The sequence below is a fragment of the Delphinapterus leucas genome, chromosome 2 (assembly GCF_059928025.1).
Source record: "Delphinapterus leucas isolate spDelLeu-1000000601 "Yukka" chromosome 2, BTC_Dleu_Yukka2, whole genome shotgun sequence".
Taxonomy (NCBI): domain Eukaryota; kingdom Metazoa; phylum Chordata; class Mammalia; order Artiodactyla; family Monodontidae; genus Delphinapterus; species Delphinapterus leucas.
Genome location: NC_143130.1, coordinates 175,833,478 through 175,849,387, shown reverse-complemented (window position 1 = coordinate 175,849,387; position 15,910 = coordinate 175,833,478). Strand labels below are relative to the sequence as shown.

At 48.9% G+C, this 15,910-nt stretch overlaps 1 pseudogene; it reads left to right on the top strand.

Moving 5' to 3' along the window:
* Nucleotides 1–3,210: 3,210 nt before the first annotated feature.
* Nucleotides 3,211–13,661, top strand: LOC149750359 (uncharacterized; annotated as a pseudogene).
* Nucleotides 13,662–15,910: the final 2,249 nt, after the last annotated feature.

Below are 15,910 nucleotides of genomic sequence, written 5' to 3'. Positions count from 1 at the left end.
AGGTTATAACTATTTGTTGCCGTTATTTATTTTGATGCTTGAATTGTCCCAGATTGGTGCAGTGGAAGCCCCTTTGTTCTGGCTCCTGTACTTTTGACCTGCCTCCATCATTTTTTTTGGAACATTTCCTTACTTTTTGTAACAAGAAGATGTTCCAAGCTCATCTTGTGCTTTCCCTGACCCAGTGGAATCAGCCATTAGTTCCTTTGAGTGGAGAACAGTATTTATAAACCAAGATCTAGTCTTAATATATGCTCATTGCTACTCAGCTCTGTTATCAGACAGAGCTGGGAAATTCTGTACACACACACACACACACACACACACACATCCAGACACACTTATACTTATTTCTGTATCTTGCTATCTATATGTATATTAAAAACTACGGGTTCACGCTAATAATTCCAATTTCCAACAATGCCTCAGATTCATTTTCCATATTTGTAACTCCCTTCTCAAAAGTGGAAAGCCTGGCTCTTGTTATCAACAATATACTCACTTATTTGTCCCATCCTAGAATGTGCAGAGTAGTTTCAGAATTGCTAACCCATACCTCTGCAGAAAGGAAGTCTACTAATTAGAATTCAATATTTGTTAAAACTCTTTTTTTTCTGTTGTCTGAGGGCATATAATGCAAATACTGTGTCCAAAAGTTACTTAGTTCTCTCCCTTCAGTGTAGTCATGTTATTTGTTTGAAATACAACTCTTACTTTGTTTCTTCTAATTTAGGTCCCCTCCCTCATCCTCACTGATTTTCCTCTCTTTTTTGAGAATGTGAAACATTAACATGGTCAAGATTATATAAAACATTACAGTCAGAGAAATCTCCTATCCCCTCCATCCTTCCCACCCCATTCTCACCCAAGCCCTGTAGGTAAGTGTTACAGACTGAACTGCATACCTTACAAATCCATATGTTAAAGTCCTAACCTAACAGAATATGACTGTATTTGGAGATAGAGACTTTATTTGAACTTTTTGTGTGTGTGTGTACGCGGGCCCCTCACTGTTGTGGCCCCTCCCGCTGCGGAGCACAGGCTCCGGACGCGCAGGCTCAGCGGCCATGGCTCACGGGCCCAGCCGCTCTGCGGCATGTGGGATCTTCCTGGACCGGGGCACGAAACCGCGTCCCCCACATCCGCAGGCGGACTCTCAACCACTGCGCCACCAGGAAAGCCCGGAGATAGAGGTTTTAAAGATGTAAGTTAAGTTGAAATGACGTCATATGGATGGGCCCTAATCCAATAGGACTGGTGTCCTTCTCAAAGAGATTAAAACTCAGACATACCCTGAGGCAAGGTGGCCATCTACAAGCCAAGGAGAGAAGCCTCAGAAGAATCCAACCCTGCTGACATCTTGGTCTTGGACTTCACCCTTCAGAATGGTGAGGAAATAGATGTCAGCTGTTTGAGCCCCTCAGACTGTGGTACTGTGTTATGACAGCCCTAGAAAGCTAATACAGTAACCAGCCTTACTAGTCCCTGATTTATCTTTCCTGTTCCTTGTTGTTCAAATGAGCAGATGTATGTATATTTTCTTATGTCTCCCTTTCTTTTACACCAAATGTAATGTACTATAGGTACTCTTCTGCTTTTTCAACTTATACTATATCCTAGAGGTCATTCCACATCAGTACATCAATTGCTGAATAGTAAGTCAAACATACATTCCTAGAATAAATCCCGCTTGGTCATGATGTAAATTTTCCTTTTAATACATTGTGGTATTAAATTTTCTAATACTTTGTTTAGGATTTTCACCTCTATGTTCATGACTGTCATTTTCTTTTCTTGTAATATCCTTGTCAGGTGTTAAGTATCAGCATTATTTGCCCTTATAAAATGAGTTAGGAAGTGTTCCCTCTTTCTCTATTTCCTGGAAGAGTTTGAGAAAAATTGGTATCATTTCTTCCTTTAAATGTTTGGAAAAATTCACCAGTGAATTCTTCTGGGCCTAAAGGTCTGCTTTTGTTTTTGGTTGGGGTGCGGGGAGGCAAGGAAAAAGGTGGGAGGAGAGGAAAGTTTTAAGTTACAGATTCAATCTTTAATAGACATGACTGTTGAGATTTTCTGTTTCTTTTATGTCAGTTTTGATAAGTTGTGTTTTTCAAGAACTTAGTTAATTTCATCTAAGTTGTCTGTGTTTTAATGTAAAATAGGCTGGACCGGGAGGGCTTCACTGAGCAGAGACCTGAAGGAGGGAGGGGAGTACGTCACGTGGGTATCGGGGGAGGGGGCGGGTATAGCAGAGAGAGGAAACAGAAGGTGCAAAGGCCCTGAGGCCTGCGTGTGCCTGGTGAATTGAGGAACAAAATGCAGGCCAGTGGAGAGCAAGAGAGATGAAGAGCGATGGAGATGAGGTCAGAGAGGAGATGGAGATGAGGTCAGAGAGGTGATGGAGCCCAGACCACCTAAGACCACCCAGGCCATTGTAGGGTCTTTGGCTTTTACTCTGAGTGATTGAGGGTTTAGAGTAGAATATTGTGGTGGTCTGACTTACGTTTCAAATGGTCAGACTGGCTATTGGGAACAGACTCAAGGATGGAGAGGGAAAGCCCAGACAGAAGGTTCTTGGTCCAGGGAGGTGGCAGTGGAGGTGGTAAGAAATGGTCACGTCTGGAAAGACTTTTAAGGTAGAACTAGTAAGATGTACTGATGGATTGGATGTCAGGTGTGAAAGAAAGAGAAAGGTCAGGGTGGACTCTCTGGACTTTAGCTTGAGCTATGACCATCTTCCCAGTTAGGGAATATTGTGGGAGGGGTAAGTTGGGGGAGGAAGTTCAGGACTGTTTTGGAGGGCTTAAGGGTGAGGCGATTATCAGGCACCCCTTGAGGAGGTCAGCAGGGCATTGGGTAGATGGAGTGAGAGTTCAGGGGATGGCAATATAAATTTGGGAGTCATTGGCATGTAGATAGCTTTTAAAGGACTTGACAGGCTGGTGTCACCAAACAGGTGAGTGTAAATTGAGAAAAAGGCCAAGGCATGAGCCCTGGGGCTGTGCTATGTCCAGAGGTCGAGAGATGAAGAGGGGCCAGAAAAGAGACTGCTGACTAGTGAGATGGGGTTAAAGAAAACCAGGGCCATATGGCCTCCTGTGAGCCCATTGAAGAGGAGGGAGGGGTCAGCTGGACTATAGGCTGGTGATGGGTCTGGTATAGGCTGGTAGATGCGTCTGGTAGATGGGTCTGACCACTGGGTTTAGCAACATGGAGGACAGTGGTGACCTTGACAAGAGCAGCTGGCTGGAGCTGGCTGAGCCAAACCTGATGAAGTGGCTTCCAGAGGGAATGGGAGAGGGTAATTCAACTGAATAAGTGTACATAACTTCTTTCAAGAATCTTCTCTTCTTGGAGAAATGGGGTGGTACCTGGGGGAGATGGGGGAAAATCACAGCATGTTTCAATTACAGCCCGGAATATAGGAGCCATTTACTCTGTACTTAGGATGTGTCACACATGTGAGACCCTGGGGACTCGGGCGTGAAGGAGACACCACCTCTGCCCCGGGGCAGTTTAGCAGCAGCAATGGATCTATAGAAATTTACAGCCCAGGGAAGGATGCAGTGTGATGGATGAAGCCCAGGGCTGGTGGAAGCTCTGCAGGGGGACCTGACCCAGCTGAGCAGTCACAGAAGTCTTCCTGGAGGAAGTGATGCTCGGCTGAGCCTTGAAAGGGAGGCAAGAGGTCTCCACCTCTGGGAAGCCTTCCCTGATCTGCCTAGTCAAGTTACCTTGCCTTTGTTTTTGCACAACGTCCCGCATCTTCATCTCCTTAGAACTTGCTTCATTCTGCTTGGTATTGGTCATTTATCTGGATCCCATTTACTTGTATCGGGAACCTTCCATACCCAGATGCTCAGCTTGGTACTTTTGACTGCATTATCTCAGTGAGTTCTCAGGGGGTCTGAGGTCCTGCTATGACTCCCACTTTACAGATGAGCAAACTGAGGTGCTGAGGGATGAAGTATCTTGCCCAAGGTCACCTGCAAGGCAATATCAGAGCTCTGATTTGAATTCGGTTTGGTCCCTACCCAGCAAACCTTGTTCTTCACTTCAGGAGCCTTTATACATAGTAGGGGCTCAGGAAATGATTTTTTGAGATGATGTAAAAAAGAAGTGAGGTTTTTTTTTTTTTTTTTTTTTTCAGAAGCCAGAGGAGAATGCCTCCTGGCTGGCTGCACAGATAACAACTCAGAGCATGTCTTGCATCCATGCTAGCCCATCTCAGGACCTGCTGCGGGGGAGTTGAGTGGTTTATACCTGGTTGCCTGAGCTAAGCGGTGAGCCGTGGGGAGAACTGAGGCATGACCCTTGCTCCAGGCTAACTCCAGGGGGCCCTGTGTGGCACCAAATCCTCCAGTGCCCCACTTCTGCCTAGACCCCTCCAGGGGCTCCTGAGGATCAAGTTCAGTGAAATTAGCCTGGCGCATCTTCTAGTCTGTCTTTGCCTCCCTCTCTCGGCCCCTTCCCTCCCTCCTGTCCCTTCCTTCTCCTTCTCTCCCTTCTTCCCACCTTCCCATCCTTCATTCTTTCTCTCTCTCTTCTTTTTTTCTTTCTTTCCTTCTTCCTGCCTTTTTAATCCCACCCTCCCTTTCTTCTTTTTGTCTTGGTTCCTTGCCTTCTTTTCCTTTTATTAAAAATATCATAAACTATTTTCTTTTATACATTTCTTTTTCTTAGTTGAGATCATGCAGTGCGTTGGGTTTTGCATTCTGGTAAGGAAGCAGGTCCCAGCGAGGGCAGCACTTCCGTGGGTCACTCACTGGTCCAGCCTCAGCATCCTGCCCCTCCCCCCATCAGCGTCTTTGCACCCTCATCGTCTGCCTCACCTGCTACCTCTCCCCTCGCTGCTCCGTGCATTGACCCTGGGAGCCTCCTTTGTGGGGGTGGGGGGAAGCCGGTAACACACGGTTGAGTGAGCCCTGGTCTCTGCCCGCAGTTACTCACTGTCTGGGTGAGGGGATGAGGGAGAACCCTTGAAGCCTGGGAGGGGTTGCTGCTTCTGGAGCAGGGCTAATTGCTGCGGAAGCAGGAGGACAGAGCGAGCGCCTAAGCAAGGTGGGCTGAGGGGGACTGGCTTCCAGGATGGGGCCCTGAATGATGAGCTGCCGCCTGTCACCTGCTGCAGGAGCCAGGCCAGAGCCCCCCAGGCAGAGGGAACGGGTTCAGGCAGGGAGGCCGTGCTTGGTTTGCAGGGAGGAGGTGGCCCGACTGGAGATGAGGTTTCAGTGGGCCTCAGTTTCCCCATCCGTCACCAGCTGGGACTAAACCACTCATCCCTGGATTCCTTTAGCGCTCAGTGTTCCCTGGGGGAGCTTGTCCATTCTGACGCATCCGGACAATGAGTCCCTGGCAGTTTGGAGGGTTCTATTTCCCACTCGGAGGGGTGCTGGGCCTCACGACCCACGAGGACATGGCAGAGTGGTGAGACTCACCTCTGGGTGGCCTGTGTTCCAAGGCAAGACCCCTGGGAAGGCCCCTATCCCGACCGGGACCCTGCCAGGCCTCAGTGAGGTGCCACGTGGCCTGGGTGGTGCTCTTTGCTGCCCCCCGAAACCCTTGTCCCGCCTGAGTCAGTCTCTTTAGGTCCTGAGGGCCTGGTGGCCTTCCTGAAGGGAGACACCTTGTTTGAGGTGAGGTCTGGCCAGTCTGACCTCAAGCACGGCATGGGTGGCACCCAGTGCTGCGGGGAGACTGGGAGAAGATGGCCTGTAGGGAGGGAAGCCCCGTGTTGAGTCGCCCCTTTCCTTCCCTGACGATGGAAGGTTCCCATCACGCCCGCCATTTTCCTGTCACCAGCTGTCGTCCTAGGTGACTGGGATTTGTGAGCTCTTCCAAGCCTTTGTCAGGCCTAATGGTGACAAAGTCCTGTGGTTTCTTAACAGCTCATTTCACATTTGTTGACTGACAGATCAAAAGGGCATTTGGGGAATCTGGGGCTGCAGCCACGGCCCGGGAGCCGGGGCCAGGGGGGCCCACCCTCCAGGCTCGGGCTCTCCCTCTGGGCATGGGCCCCTTCCCGCAGCCTCAGACTCCCCCTGAGGTAGGTGGACAGCATCATCTCTTGACTCCTCCCAGCCTAAAAGTTCTCTGATCTAAATCCATCCATCAAACACTATTTTGAGGGTTTTGAAGTGAAGCCTGGGTGTTTTACATCATCCCACACACCTACTTCACACCTTCCAGAGTTTCAAAGTCTTTTTGACTGTCATGTCAAATGGACACATTTCTGGACCAGAGGGGCTCCATCCATTATCCTCTTCTTTCTGAGGAGCTGACTGGTCACCTCTACATCCTGTAGGTTTGTTTGCTCCCAATGGCAAGTTGCACAATGAGGAATAAAGTCTTCTAGATTAAGATCTCTGTGTTGCCTTGAAGGTCCTCACTTCTTCCATGTGATGGGGGCAAGCCTGGTGAGAGATGGATAAAGTAACAGTGCCATGAGTAAATATCAGAAGATGGAAAAAAAAAAAAAAGCTCAGAATAAGACTCCTAAGTGCAGTTATGTAACAATCAGGCATGTTATTACTGTCATGGAGCCATACTTCTGCTCCCCAAACTGACTGGTAGAGAAATTTCCAGTTAAGGCCCATTTGCCCGTTTATTCAAGTAAGTGCTGTTTCTGGATATGGTGGCAACAGGCACAGACTTCCAATATCCCAGGTGCTGGTCCACATTTCTCAGCCTGCCTTGCAGTTATGCTGGGTCACATGGCTAGCTCTGGCCAATGGGCTGTGAGTAGAAGTGATGTGTGTCACTTCTGGCTGTGGCAGTTAAGAGCCAGTGGCCTCTTTGATGTCCCTCTTCAGCCGCTATGGCCCTGGAGGCCACCTGGAGTGGCTAGAGGGGCAGGAGGGCCGCTAACATGCAAAGTATAGGACATCAGGAAAACTGTGTGCCTTTCTCATGTCAAACTCTTCCTGTTAGAGATTATTTTGTTTCTGCAGTACAGCCTGCCTAACCCTAATGTGAGGATATAGAAATGAACAGTACCCGCACCACCACACCTGGAATCCTAACCCTGCTGCTTCTGGCCGTGCAGCACGGGGCTGGCTATGTAACTTGGTTTTTCTCTCCTGTAAAATGCGATATACTGATATGTACCTGACAGGGTGCGTGTGTTGGAAGAGTAGGTGTTAACTGTTCAACTGTAGATGTCAGCTGTACCCCTACTATGTGTACTAGGCCTGGCACATAGTAGGGCTACAGACCATGTCCGTTCCAGACCATGTCTGGAAGCCCATCCCCATTTCTCCACTCCCTCACAGCCTAGTAGGAAGAGAGTCCCTGCATTAGCTAAGTAATATCCACTTGCCATTCGTCCCTGCATCTGGGTGTGAACCCAGCACGTCTCAGAAGTGTGAACTCTCCATCTGGCTCCCCAATGGCTGTACACACAGGCCAGAAAGTGGTAGAGCCATCCGGAGTCAGTTCTGCCCAGGCTGGAGCTTTCTTAAGAGGGTCCATGGGGGAGAAAGGTAAAAAGTTTTCTTTCCTCTCTGGCACATGTAGGAGCAGGGCTGTGTTTGTTTGACTGGATGATTCAGGGGGGTGGGGGAAGAGAAAGCAGTGGGTCTTCTACTTCACCCCAAGGGGTTTTCAGTAAAACTCCAGGGACCCAACTTTTATCCAGTTCCATTTCCTTAGCCCTGCATGGTCGTTGGCTACCACCACTACGAAGTGGGCTGTTCTTTGTTGTCTCTTGCTTTTTATTCTTTGTTTATTAAACCCCAAAATGAAAACGAAACCCAACCACACACCAAGCTAACACCTCAAGCGGCTGCAGAGTTTCAGAGGTGCCGGCTCATTTTAGAGTCAACCTTGTATCCATGCTGGGTGTGAGCTTACTTGGGGGCGTGTGATCTGAGGGCCGATGGGAAGCCCTCCCATCCCAGAATCTCCCCGCTGAAGTTCTGCTTTTCCCCAAGTTCTGCCATTATAACTGGAGTCTGAAGTTTGTGCAAGTACCAAGAGAGGATGAGAGGGCAGCGTGGGTGTATGAGTGGAGCTTCAGGGTGGAAGGAGGGATCCGCCATCGTCTTGGCATCGGGGTGTTTCTAGTCCAGTCACCACTGCTCTTTTTAGGGTGACAAGGAGGACTGACAGTTCTTGTCAACATTCTCTTTGCAAATGTGAAACTCTTGGGAAGCTTCTCACAGCGTTTCACGGCCTTCAAGAAAAGGCCTGCAGCCTCTGAGCCGCCTGAGAGCAGCGCCCTCATCTGCGTGGTCCAGCTCTGTTTCCCGTGCCTCGCTCACGCTTTGGCACATGGCAGGAGCGCGTATCCGCTTCCTAGAGCTGCCGCAACAAGAGCATCATGAACTGGGAGACTTAAAACAACAGACATTTATCGTCTCACAGTTCTGGAGGCCTGAAGTCTGAGATCGAGGTGTCGGCAGGGCCACACCCCCTCTGAAGGTCTAGGGGAGGATGCTTCCTTTTTTTTTTTTTTTTTTTGCGGTACGTGGGCCTCTCACTGTTGTGGCCTCTCCCGTCATGGAGCACAGGCTCCCGACGTGCAGGCTCAGCGACCATGGCTCACGGGCCCAGCCGCTCCGCGGCCTGTGGGATCTTCCCGGACCGGGGCACGAACCCGTGTACCCTGCATCGGCAGGTGGGCTCTCAACCACCGCGCCACCAGGGAAGCCCTAGGATGCTTCCTTGCCTCTCTAGTTTCAGGTGGCTGCTGGGCTAGTCTTTGTCTCCGTGGACATATGACTGCCCTCTCTGTGTTTCTCTCTGCGTGTCCCCTTCTTTTCTTATAAGGACTCAAGTCATATTGGATTAAGGGTTCACCCTAATCCAGTGTAAGGTCACCTTAACTAATGATATCTACAAAGACTCTTCCCAAATAAGGTTACATTCACAGGTACAGGGGTTAGGATTTCAACATATTTTTTTTGGGGGGGGGAGACACAATTCAACCCACAGCAGAGCACAATCCATATTTACCAAGTGAATGATTAGACACCTGGGGAGCAGAGAGGGCACTGGAAAATGAGGGAGAGCTGGCCACAGAGAGGAGGGCTCAGCATTTAAGATGAGCGGATACATGCGAACATCGAGTGCACTGGGATGCGTGAGAAAGGCTGCCGTTTACCCAGATCACCGCTCTGCTGAGGACCAGGGTCCTTCCCTTCTGAGGGTCATTGTGCACTTTTGCTGGCCATTCATTCGTTCATTAAGCAACTATAGAGAGGCCAGCCTCCCAAGCCGAGTTCTGATGAGATGGAGAAGTAAAAGACACAGTTTCGGCTCCCAAGGAGCCCCCAGCCAAGCATGGAAGATAGCTCTGATGATAATTTTGCTACCATAGGCTGGTAGATGTAGATCTAGAATTCTAAGTGGAATTCCGGGAAGATGTGGCAGAGCAAGATTTTTTAAAAACTGTGGTAGGACTTCCCTGGTGGCGCAGTGGTTAGGACTCTGTGCTCCCAGTGCAGGGGGCCCAGGTTCGATCCCGTCAGGGAACTAGATCCCACGTGCATGCCACAACTAAGGAGCCGGTGAGCCGCAACGAAAGAGCCCTCTAGCCGCAACTAAGACCCGGAGTGACCAAATAAATAAATATTAAAAAAAAAAAAACGAAAAAATTGTGGTTTAAAAAATAACTTTTATTTTATCCAAGTCAGGCCCCCTTGATCTGAAAAATACTTGACCTCACAACTGCTGGGGAAAATCTGGGCACTCTGACTAGGGTCAGGATTTTCTCTGCAAATACCAGGGCTTGGGTGTTGCTGACGGGAGCACACTTCCCCGCAATGGCTCGGGGCTGGAAGAAAAAGCGTCTCACACGCTGGCTGTGAAGTTTCCAGGGGAGAATGTCCTCTGCAGGAGGAACAAGAGCCACCCTGTAGCCTTCCCTCTTCCAGAAGGCTCCGTGGTGAATACATAATTAGGCCCTCTGTAATTACCAGTTTGAATCTGCCTAGGACACTAGGGCTCCCACCCCCTAATTTACCTTATAAATTTATTCTGCTAAAAGAGTCGAAAATGTCAGTCTTCTGTGAAAGCTGCATAAATGAATTATCTCCCGGGATGACAGAAGGTGGGAAAGAGGGGGAAGCTTCGAGAGGACATTCTTTATCGTGCGTGTCTAAAACTACCCCCACTTAGCGCGTACCCTGCACAGAGCCCGGCCAGGTGGCTCCCTGACGCTGATGGCAGAGGGGGAATGGAAGGATGCCAGCTCCTTGGTGTCCCCAGCAGGTGGGGAGAGAGGGCATTTAACACCTGCCCCTTTGGACTTCTGAGAGTCTTACCTGATGTGCAGTTTCCGGTGATGGAGGCCTCCAAACAGAAGGGAATGAAGGGAAAAAACGAGGGAGCTTCTTAAAAAGGATCCCATCCAACCTCGTCTCGCAGTGGCCCCTGACCCCAGGACGGTCCCTGTGTCAGGACAGTGTCTGCCGACCACTGCGTCTTAAGGCCAGATGAGCCCACAGAGCTCTTCAGAGCCCAGGGACTGCTCTTGTGATGCTTTTGCAAAACTTTATCAAAAATGTATGGCAAATCTTCTACGACATTTTAGAAGATTTGGAAAATTAAGTTTTTTTAAAAAGACACTCTAATCCCATAATCCTAACACAATAGTGGTCATTATTTCTGTATCTCCCTCCAGTCTTTTTTTCATAGGTGGTTAGTTTATCTCCCTCCTCTCTGCTAACACAAAGTACTGTGGCCACAACCTTTTTAAATTTCTTGTGGCTGATTATAAAAGCCATAAATGTTGACTATGGGGAATTTGGAGATTAGGAGAAGGAAATGGTGAGGCTCTGGTCCCCATCTCTGAGATGGCTCTCCGCGTACACACCAAAGGGTGTCTTCCCGGTCTTATTTCTGCAGGCTTGGCTTTTTCAGGGCCCCCGTGCCGATCTATTAAGTCTTGTATGGAGGTCTTGCTGTCTTGTTCATTGAAAACCTATTATATGCCCGTCATGGGTGGAGGAGAAAAGGCAGACTCTGCCATCTGCTTTGAGGAGCTCAGAGTCCAGTGATGTGCTATAGCCTGCTTGCCGTTAAAGACAAGGCTAACCTCTGGGTCTGCCCAGAGGTTAGCCTGGTCCCTGACACATAGTAGGCACTTCACCAACATTAGTTAAATATGCTCATGAATGAAATACAGGGAGAATTATTCTTTTCACTCCTGAAATGAAAGGCTTGAGTGTATACCATAGATTGGGTTGGATGTGAATTTCCCCTTGATCTCAGCGTAAGGCTCCATGAAAAGAATAATATCTATAATTTATTAAATTCCTACTATGTGTCAGGCCCCGGGATCTGGGCTTTCACATAGATTATATGATGCAATCCCCGCTGAGAGCCTAGGACATAACACAAGAGGACCTGGGGTGCTGGGGGGAAGCGGCTCTCCTGAGGCTTCCCAGCAAACAGTGGGTATAGCAGGGACTCAACCCCTGTGCCTCTCGGAGGTGTGGATCAAGATGCTTGTGCCCCGCCCCGCACGTCTCACAAGGTTGCTGGAAGGAGAAACTCAAGTCTGGGTGGCGACCGGGCTCTGCACTCTGTAACAGTCTGTACCAATATTAGTATTTGTCTATTCTGAAATTTAACCAGAAGACCCCTCTGTCTACCCCCACTCCCTCTGGCTGGACTTCAAGCCCCTTTCTTCTGTTGAGCCGTCTCTGAGACTCAGCACATCCAGACCTTCTTTATTTTTGCTCCTTCATCCCATTTCTAGATTATGTGGCTTCAGAGCCATGGTCGTGCTTTCCTGGATCTTGCTGTCCCCAGTGGAAGAAAACATCTTCTCCTAACCCCATCCTGACTTCTCTTTAAATTTCCTCTTTCTTCTTGGGTTCCGGTCCTGCACTCACTTTGCTTTGCTGACTTAGTTCCACACCCAGTGGTGCCTCCAGCCACCTGCTGCTGCCTTGCAGGATGGCTGGGAGTCCAATCTGGGCAGAGGCTGGTGACACGGCTGTACCTGAGACAAACCTGGTGGTGATTCTGGCCCGGCCTCTTCACGAGTGGCCTTGGGCTTCCTGGGGATGAAGGTCCTTCTCTTCCCAGGATTAGATAAGATAAACCGCCCGAGTCTCGCTCTGACCTAGCAGGCCTTGACGGTCTGGGAAAAATTCTGTACTCTGTTCAGGACCCCTGCCTCCTACTCCTTTGCTCCTATGGCACTTAGAATGCATGGCCACGAGACCCTTTGGTGGGCTAGGTTACAACTACTGCAGTCCTGTAACTGTGTCTGCTTTACCATGTGGTCCTCGGAGCGGGGGTGGTGTGGCAAATTCAGGCCTGTCTGAACGAGGAACCACACAGCAGTCTTTGGACCTCAGCGTGCTTGGCACACGGCAGGCACCCATCAGTGTGCATTGTTGAAAGGATGAGTCACAGCGATGCTTACGGGGTGACTGCTACGTGCCAGGGACTGGGCCAGCACTTACCTCTGCTCAGCCAGTAGCCCACAGGTGCTCTGGAGCCCCATCTGACAAGGGAGGTCGCTGAGCTGAGAATGAAGGCCCTCTCCCCTCTCCCCAGACCACCCAGCCAGTGGGCACCTGGTACACAGTCCGAGACCCCAGGTCTGCGCCCCTGGCTGCACGCAGTGGCAGGATCATGCAGGGCAGGGGGAGAAACTCTAGTAGGAGGCAGTCGGCAGCCCTCTCGGGAGCTGACGAGTGGTCTGGCCTTCCCTCCTGGCAGGCAGGGTTTAGGGGGTAGATGACTCAACCAGATCCAGCCTCCATTTTTCATTCTGGAGGAAACCCTTGATGGGCCCTGGAGGCTAATTGCACGGCACTGGGAGTAATTCAGCTGCTGTAATCCTTGTCCCCTCCAACAACGCAGCGGGAGCTTCCGCTGGATCACACGGGGCGTTTGGGGGCTGTGTACATCCGTGGCGAGTGTCACTGTCAGAGGTCGGGCAGGGCACTGGGGCAGGCAGGGAAGCAGCGCCACCTCACATGTCTTTAATTAAAGGAGGCCCTCCGTGACCACTGCCCAGCCTAATAAGTCATTTCCAGTCGCAGAGAAAGTTGCTGTTAAAGACCTTGATGAGAAGCGGCAACTCAGAACAACCCGGCTGATCTCAGGAGGAGACCGCCTTTCCTTACAGTTTCTGGGGAAGAAATCGCTATCTGGCCTGGATATTCCAGATTTGGGGGTCTCCCTGCGGCCCCCCCTTGGGAATCTGGGGGCAGGCCTGCCTTCCCTTACTTGGGAAGTGTAACCCTTAGAGATCAGAAGGAACCTGAGAATAAGACAATTCAATAAAGTCACAATAAAACATCCAAAGCCTTTCATACTTTTTCACTTTCTTTAACTCAATTTATTTTTCATTTTGTGGACAGAGACTTAGTCTGGGTATCAGTTTATGATTTTTTTGCTGAAGGAATTACTCAGCACACACACATATAAAGAGGAAATATTATTTTTTTCATTTATTTTGTGCCATGTATACCATAGGAGAAAAAAAACACAACTGAGCGAAATCACTTCAGTACCGCTGTGTTTTTCATTACAAAGTTATTACATATAGAAATTACTCCAAATTATCTGAAATGAATGGAAATTATGAGGTTTAAATTCCCCAGGTTACTGCAGGCACAGCTCTGGAAATTTATTTTGTCATCTTGCTGAACATAATTGCTACAACAAAATTTCTTCCATTTTACAACCGCGGCATAACTTACTTATACCTGTGTAGCTATAATTTTACATCAATAAGTTGCATGGGAAGGAATACACAGGTGGTAATTGAAAACAATAATTTGTGCTGAGGTCCATGTGGAATGGTTAGCTGAAGGAAAAGACTTCAGTTACCATCGGCAACGGCTTCGTGTCACCGTGGCCTCTTCCCATCCCGTTATCTGACACCCGTCAAACCATCCAAACATCCTCCATCTTGTATTCCATGGCCGCCGCGGTGAGAGTCGGGGCTGTTGCAACTTCGCACCATGGCCCGTACATCCTGGTCCTGAAACTGAGGCCACAGGACCCTGGGGGGAACTCAGGGAGTCGCCGGCCACCCTTGTGCAGCTCCTGCCCTTGTGTTCTCCTGGCTTTCCAACTTGCCTCTGGGTTGGGTGCCTTTAGGTACCCAGAGTTAATTAAGGTGTTTGATAGATTTCTGTTGGAGTATGAGTCCTTGCCAGAAACATCAACAATTCGATTCCCCAAACACGATGCCGAGCGTTAAATCCACTAATGCTTTCTCCATTACTGTGTTCCTTCCCAGCTGGAATGTGTGGTCTGGGTACAATACCGAAACGGTCCCCAAACAGGCGTCCTCACTCTTCAGTTCTCTAATTGTTCCTGTTAATCAGATACAAATAATGAAACTGCAGATGCCTGTGCTAAATCTCAACAGTTGATGAATCTATGGGTTGGAATCTGGAAGTCCAAATTCAGATGTGAAAAAATCGACCATAGATCTGCCCTGTGTAGATGGTGGACCATTGGACACAGGTCAAAGGTGGGTGTCTTTGCTCCTGTGCAGTGTTCCATTTCAGGACACATATGGGAGAGAAAGAGAGACAGAGAGAAAGAGAGAGAGAGAGAGAGAGAGAGAAAGAGAGAGAGAGAGAGAGAGAGAGAGAAAGAGAGAGAAGCAGAGGGGCTTTGTTGCAAGTTCAAATCGGAAACATTATTGGCCACATCCATATTTTAGAAGCCATTGTTGTTTCAACGATTCCAAAGGCTTAAAATCACACTGAAATCATGTTTTTAAAGGACCCAGCTTAAACTAATACCAGAATGCACAGCAATCCAGCGTCTCAATCTTCCCTCTACAGCATTAATTATCTTTTGTTGTAGCAAATTGTCTGCCTTGTAAGTTGAGCCTCGTAAATTGTGTCTTCAAGCAGATGCAGTGTTTTAGAATGCGCACAATGGAAGAACTTTGATAACTTCCACGTACTGTAGATATATTATTCCACCTCCAATAATGCACCTGCAGTTCAAACTTTGTGTTGTAGAGGCTTGTTTATTTGTCAGTTTGCAACCTTAACTCTCCGCTATTGAATAGAGGGAATGGCCCTTAAGTGTTTTCTAGGATACAAACTACCTTTGTTGAATTCACTTGAAAGCATACTGTGGGTCTTTCTAAAACTATGAAACAGCCGATGAGCTCTCCCAGATTCCCTTGTCTTTTCCAGCTCTGGAAGGCATATCTGAAAACAAGGTGTTGGCCGGTTTTCAGTTTTATTTTTTTGGTAAGTGACCCCTTGCAGCATCCTCATTAATGGTGCCTTTGCCTTTCAGAGGGATGCTTGCCTGACTCATGCCTCTCTCTCCTCTGCTCCTCCCTAATTGAGTGCTTCCCCCTTGCTTCCCTTTTTCACCACTTCCTTTGTAGAGCATCACAGCACAGACAGGAGCATTCAGAGCCTACACTGTTGGGTGGGGGGAGGGGGGAGGGGCGCAGAGCTCACAACTGAGTCAGAGATGTCTACAACTCCAGCTTAGCATTTACAGAAACTTCCTCTTTCTCAAACTGCTTAAGGATACAAACTAATTAATCCTCACAGCTTCATAAAACCCTTGTTAAGAAGGTGATCATTATTGCCTCCCTCCTCGGCGCCTCTCCGTTTCCTATCACCAAGACACCTCACTGTAGCGCCAGGTCTGACGACAGCCGCTGACAGCCAGAGTTGGAACAGAAAATTCCCTTCTGAATCCCAGTTCTTTCCCCAAATGAACCATTTTAACTCTCTTTCTCTTCCCTGTCTGTGCTCTAAATAGGGTAGATTGACGGTCACTAGCCCACTGAATTCAAACTGGTGTCTGTGTGTGCGTTTTGCATTTTCAGATATACAATTTGGAGACTTGGTGACAGGACGGAAAGCAGCAGAGAGACCCTTTTTGTACAACACACACACACACACACACACACACACACACACACACACACCCACCACACTCCCCACAGCCACTC